Source organism: Corvus kubaryi, unplaced genomic scaffold (assembly GCF_017639235.1).
Source record: "Corvus kubaryi isolate FWS band 111438036 unplaced genomic scaffold, C.kubaryi_AGA036_p1.0 split3-73, whole genome shotgun sequence".
Lineage (NCBI taxonomy): Eukaryota > Metazoa > Chordata > Aves > Passeriformes > Corvidae > Corvus > Corvus kubaryi.
The window spans coordinates 44889843-44895408 of record NW_024582091.1 but is presented as its reverse complement, the minus strand read 5'-3'; the positions used below and the strand labels follow the sequence as shown (position 1 = coordinate 44895408).

Genomic DNA, 5566 nt, shown 5'->3' with positions numbered 1-5566 from the left:
GGGTTCCTTTCCTACCATAAAGGCTAGGAAAAACTGGGGGGGGGGGGAGGGGGGAGGGGAATTAAAATTCAGATTGTTGCCTCTGACTCAAAGAAATGAGGCAATAACTACTAGAATACTGATAGCTTTGGAGGTTCTTCTTTGACTTATCTCAGTTTCTTTACCAGTATTTGATCTCTTCAACAGAAAGGAGCTCTCAATTTTTGTATGACAGCAATAATTATAAATTCAAGGATCTAGGGTGCCTCTCATACTTCTCAGATGTACTGAGTAAGGTTAACCACCCTGGTGTTTTCCATAGACTGGCTATCAGGTTTCCCAGACATTAGTATCAAAACTAGGAGAAGATGCTGGTGTGCATTAATTGCAATACAAAAATGCATTGCATTTTTCACATATTTATTATAAGACTGACAAAAAATTCTGAAGTTTTAACTTGCTATTACTCAGTAACCATGAGAGTAAACATTATTCCTGCATTGGAGAGGACAGATTGTTTTACATAGGTTGACTGCTACTATTTACGAGGTTGTCTAAATTTTCACGGGAGAGCTACGGATCACCACTGACAAATTTTTAACAGTGCATAGATAAAATGGATTCTCGGTATGTCCTCTTGACATTTTTCTCACAAGTCACATAAATGAGCAATTGTAACTAGATGTGGTGTTGGTTGGGTGGGGTGGGGAGCAGTTGTAACAGGGCTGTAGACAAAAAAAGTTGCTCCATCTTCACTGGTTTGCAATACCAAGGTCTTCAGGTTAAATTGGCCTGGATGGAGACAAGGGAAGTGTGAACTGTACCTCCAAGGGACTGGCAGATGGTTAAGACAGATCCATACCACTAACATAAACAGTGAGACAGCCATCCATGCATTTCTTGGCAATTACTACAGCTCAGCATCACTACAAGTCACTGTGCAGGGCAATTAGCCAACGCACTCACAGGCAGTGCTGGCACTACGGCACCATGAGTATGTACATTATCTAATTAATCACCTCGGCTTCCCTGAAACACATTGGCTCAGCGAAATAGCTACGTACATACCACATGTAGATAACTACTATTGCTACCACACAGTGGTATTTATAAGTGATTAAGACATTATGTTGGCATGCAAACAGAAAAAAGAGGTTGCATGTGATCATCAGTCAGAAGCAACATGTTCTACTGACATTTTTAAATAAGCAAAACTGCATTATTTTTTAAAAAACACATGTATTTAAGACTTGTGATAAAGTGTTATGATCTGAGACCAAGTACTCTTGACGTTAAAAAAATTCCTTGAAGGTTAAATACAGGGTGTTTTCTTGGCATTTGTTCATGTGGACTAGTACACATGAGGTTCAGTTTGGGACCTATTGCAAAATCTACACAACTGTACCTGCACAAAACTAGTTCCAGACAGGAAATAAGCCCTACAGCCACATATCCATACCCACAGCCTCAGCCCCAGGACGTGTCAGGCTTTATGGCAGTTACTTAGCAGCCCCTGGGTGTTTACAGGCCCATTCAAAGCACCAGTGAAGTTAAGACAAGATATAGATGTAATTAGGGACACACCTGACTGGGTATATCCAAAGCTCAAGCAAACTTTATTCTTGCTTTCAAAAATAAGTGAGTTGTCACTACCACAAACACAGCACAGAGAAAAGGCATAGCAGTAAAAGCTGGAGCATGCAGTAATTCCCTGACTTTTGCGAACATGAGCCTTGTTGAGAATAACTGTGGCAATTAATGGGTTAACTGCCATAGCAGATTAATCAAAAGCTTCACAGATGATAAGCCTTCTGAAGTCAAGATATGAGACATCATTCTCTCTCTGGTAAAATGACATAAATATGGCCTAGATGTTAAGTGCCAAATACTGTGCAAGAGCTCTTGCTGATTGCATAGAGTGTCTTGATATCTCATCTAGCCTATCAAAGCAGAAGTAGAAACCAAACTGCCTTGCTTCCCTCATGTGGAGCACCCCCCACTACCCAAGAGGGGGTTCCTGGGAGCCAGCCCAAGACCGCTCCCTGGGAATGATGTTCCTCACCAGAGTTGGTTCATGGCCACATCTTGGGGAATAACCCAAATTACAAGTATAATCAAAAATGGCTTCACTGCAAAAAGCAGTGACCAACCACGCATTTGGTGTTGAGATGAGTTTATTGGATCAAGTTAACATTGCCTCTGTAATTTCTGCACCATGCTTTGTCATCCTTGAACTCCAGAGATGACCAGAGTCAAAGAAAATTGATGGGCCGGAGAAAAGATAATAGAAAGTGTATCTCGTCCAGCACCTTCATACTTGACACAGCAGTTGTCTTCTCACCATCAGAACTGGTTTTGAACATGTCAGCATTGGGATGGCTATCTGTCACACTCAGAGGTTATCCATATTTTCCATTAGTAACTTGGAGAGTGGAACCAAATATGAGATTATACAGTCTCCGTGTGACACTGAACTGGAAGGGAGTGGAAGCAAGTTTTTGGTGGAGGCAGGGAAGGAGAAATTATGAGAATTTATGGTGATTTTAACAGTAAGAGAAGAATTAACAAAAATAAAAGGAATATTCAATAGAGACAAGCCTGGCACAGTTAGATAAAATTATTCACACAAATAGAAAGCAGGAAACACCTAGTTTGGCAGCAGAAAAGTATTGGTGGGGTTATAGCTGATTGCAAGCTACAAAACAAGTTCACAATATAATGCCATTGTGAAAAAAAACCAACATCTCATGTCTTATATGAGAGATGGCTTGGGAAGGACTGGTTTTACTCTGGTTGGCATAGATAAGGCCTCAGTTGGAATAGTACATCCTGCACCAATTACCACATTAGGAAAGTCAAAGGGAGCACATTTGGCATTGTCTCCAAACAGTTTAGAAAATACAATCCTGGAGAAAGAGGAGTTGAAGGAATTATCTTCATTTAATTCAGAAGACCAGGGAAAGAGACACAGCACTCCAACACATAAAAGGAGTTTTCTATGAAAAGGGAAATGGTCAGTTTGATCCCTGTGTCGACATTGGAAACATGCAAAGTAATCAATTTCTTTCACACAACACCTATTTTGAACTGGCTGTGACTTGCTGACAATTGGACCACTTCTCTCTGGAAGCACTGTGGGACCCTCTTCCTTGACAAAGAGAGAGAAGACAGATAAACCCCTCTCAGGCCTGGTTTAGGTGCACAGCTATGGTGCACCAAATGGATTAAGCAACGTCTTACAGTCCCGCAGTGGCCCTGCATTCCCATGATTTGCTCAGTGCCCTCACCCCCAGTGTCACCGTGTGTGTCCAGCACACCATACATGTTCACACTGCCTGTGCTGGGGACAAATTTAGGTGACTCTTTTCACTCAGCAGATTTTCTTCCTTCTCTATCATTGATGCACCAGTGGCAACTACCATTTCTCCTTCTGAAGCAGGTCTTGGTTACTGTTATAATATAGTGGAACATGTTGGACATGGAGCCTAATCCCACAGCACCCAAATTCTCCAGGACTGATACAATATGCAGTTGCATTCCATAGCATCATGTTTATCTGCAGTGCCCAGAAGGTACTATATTTTACTCATTTTTATGTCTCAAGAGATCTTCTGTACCATGCTTACTTTCTTCATGGAGATGTCTTTTGACAACAGAGTTTAACTTGCAGTTTCAGCCTCAGCCAAAACACCAGATACCATATGACTGAACACGCAATTTTGGTTTCAGAGCACTGGTCATACAAGGCAGTCAGAGAAAAAGTGTGAGAAAAAGGTCATTGTAGGAGCTGGGCACCTAAACCATCCTTTCCTAACGATGACCTTTTATTCTGTTCATCTGTTAGACCTCTGGTCTGTTTTGAATAAAAAAAGTTATAGTCATCTTGTAGTATCACCACTATTTAAATAGTGAGTATCAGCACCAGTAAGAAAACATCATCCTTCAAACTTATTCTCATCCTAAAAAGTCACATACTGCCATTTTGATCCCTGACAGCTTCAAAGACAGCTCCTAAAATACCATCTAAAGAATAGGGACAAAAAGTGCAAGCGTCCATTTTCGGCCAGTGTTGTTATTCTAGTCATTTCCTTTCTCCGTATCACAGAGTGACATGTAGTTATCTCAGGCATACACGAGTGCCAGTTCTTCTTGGTAGGAAGGAAATGAGTATCAATTTAATAGGAAGCAATCAAAGAACGCTAACTTTTGCACCCACTTCCAGATCAGGCCATGATGACACTCAAGAACAAAGGAAAAGCTATTATATTTTGCATATAAACCAAATTTTCTGTAAAATCTGCTCTGGAGCTATTCATAAGCATGTATGAGCACTATGAATAAAATGTTAATACTCGTTAAGCCAGACAAACAAGGCAGTGGAAATGCAGACATCCGTTGTGACTACATGAAAAGACACACATTTGAAAGTGCCTCTGCTTTTCTCTCATCCTGTGAAAACCTAGCCGTCCATTTTGCCTTCCACGAGGAGCAGGGCTAGCTTAAGGCACATTCGGACCCAAAAGCCCAGTCAACATTTCCTATCATCTCTCCTGCCTCCGGGTTTCAGACTTCGCCTCTCGACTCAAAGGGGGCAGTTTCGTCTGCTCTTGTGCAAAACCGAGGTGCCGAGCGCTCCGCACGCCCCGCGGCCCCTCCGCCTCGCCGGCTGGGCTGGCTGCCGAGCACCGGGAACGCCCGGAGCGCGCCCCAACAGCAGGGGAAGGGGCGGCCAGCCCGGGCTCCGGCACTGCCCAGCGCTGCCCTCCCTCCGGCAGCAGCTCCGGGCGCGTCGGCGTCCGGGAACTCCACCTGATGCTCACGGGAGCTCGGGAATACGGCTGTGCTCCCGTCCCCGGGAGCCGACACCGGCTGTGCCCGGAGTGAAGAAGCCAAACCCTGCCCGGCACCCGAGGAAAGCGTTGTTTCGTCCTATCCCGCCCCGGCAGATACTCACCCCCGGGCAGGGCAGTCCGGCCGGTCCCGTGTCGCTCCTCCCGCGCCGCTCCCCGAGGTGCCGGTGCCGCCCCCGAGGTGCCGATGCCGCCCCCGAGGAGCCGATGCCGCTCCCGAGGTGCCGATGCCGCTCCCGAGGTGCCGGTGCCGTTCCCGAGGCGCCGGTGCCGCTCCCGAGGAGCCGGTGCCGCTCCCGAGGCGCTGATGCCGCTCCCGAGGCGCCGATGCCGCTCCCGAGGTGCCGGTGCCGCCGCAGCGCCCGCGCCGTCGAGGCGAGCGCTCGTCCCCGCGGAGCGCCGCGCCCCTCGGCCCGGCCCGGCCGCCTATTGGCTGCAGGGGCTGATTTGCATGGTGGCGCCCCGCCCCCTGGGGGTCTGTGGCCCGGCGCGGGCCGGGAAGGGCGGGGCGGGGCGGGCGCTCGGGCCCTGGGCCGCCCCTCCCGGGCCGCCCCCTCCCGGCCCTGTGGGAAGATGCTCGGCTCGCGTCGCTTCCCAGCCCGGGGAAGTCCGCCGCTGGGTGCCGGCAAGCGTGGGCGCGGTGAGGTGGCCCGTTTCTTCGTCGTCGTCCCCGTGGATGTCCCCTGACCTTTCTTGCCCTCCCCTGCCCGCCGGCAAGCGGGGGCTTTCCGACTCTG

At 47.5% G+C, this 5566-nt stretch overlaps 1 protein-coding gene across 3 annotated transcripts in view; it reads right to left on the bottom strand.

Moving 5' to 3' along the window:
• STX11 (syntaxin 11) overlaps positions 1 to 5195 on the bottom strand; it is a 16105-nt gene extending 10910 nt beyond the window's left edge. For all 3 annotated transcript variants that reach the window (XM_042017107.1, XM_042017106.1, XM_042017109.1), the window contains exon 1: positions 4934 to 5195. The gene's annotated coding sequence lies outside the window, so the exon portion shown is untranslated. The remainder of the gene's footprint in view (positions 1 to 4933) is intronic.
• Positions 5196 to 5566: the final 371 nt, after the last annotated feature.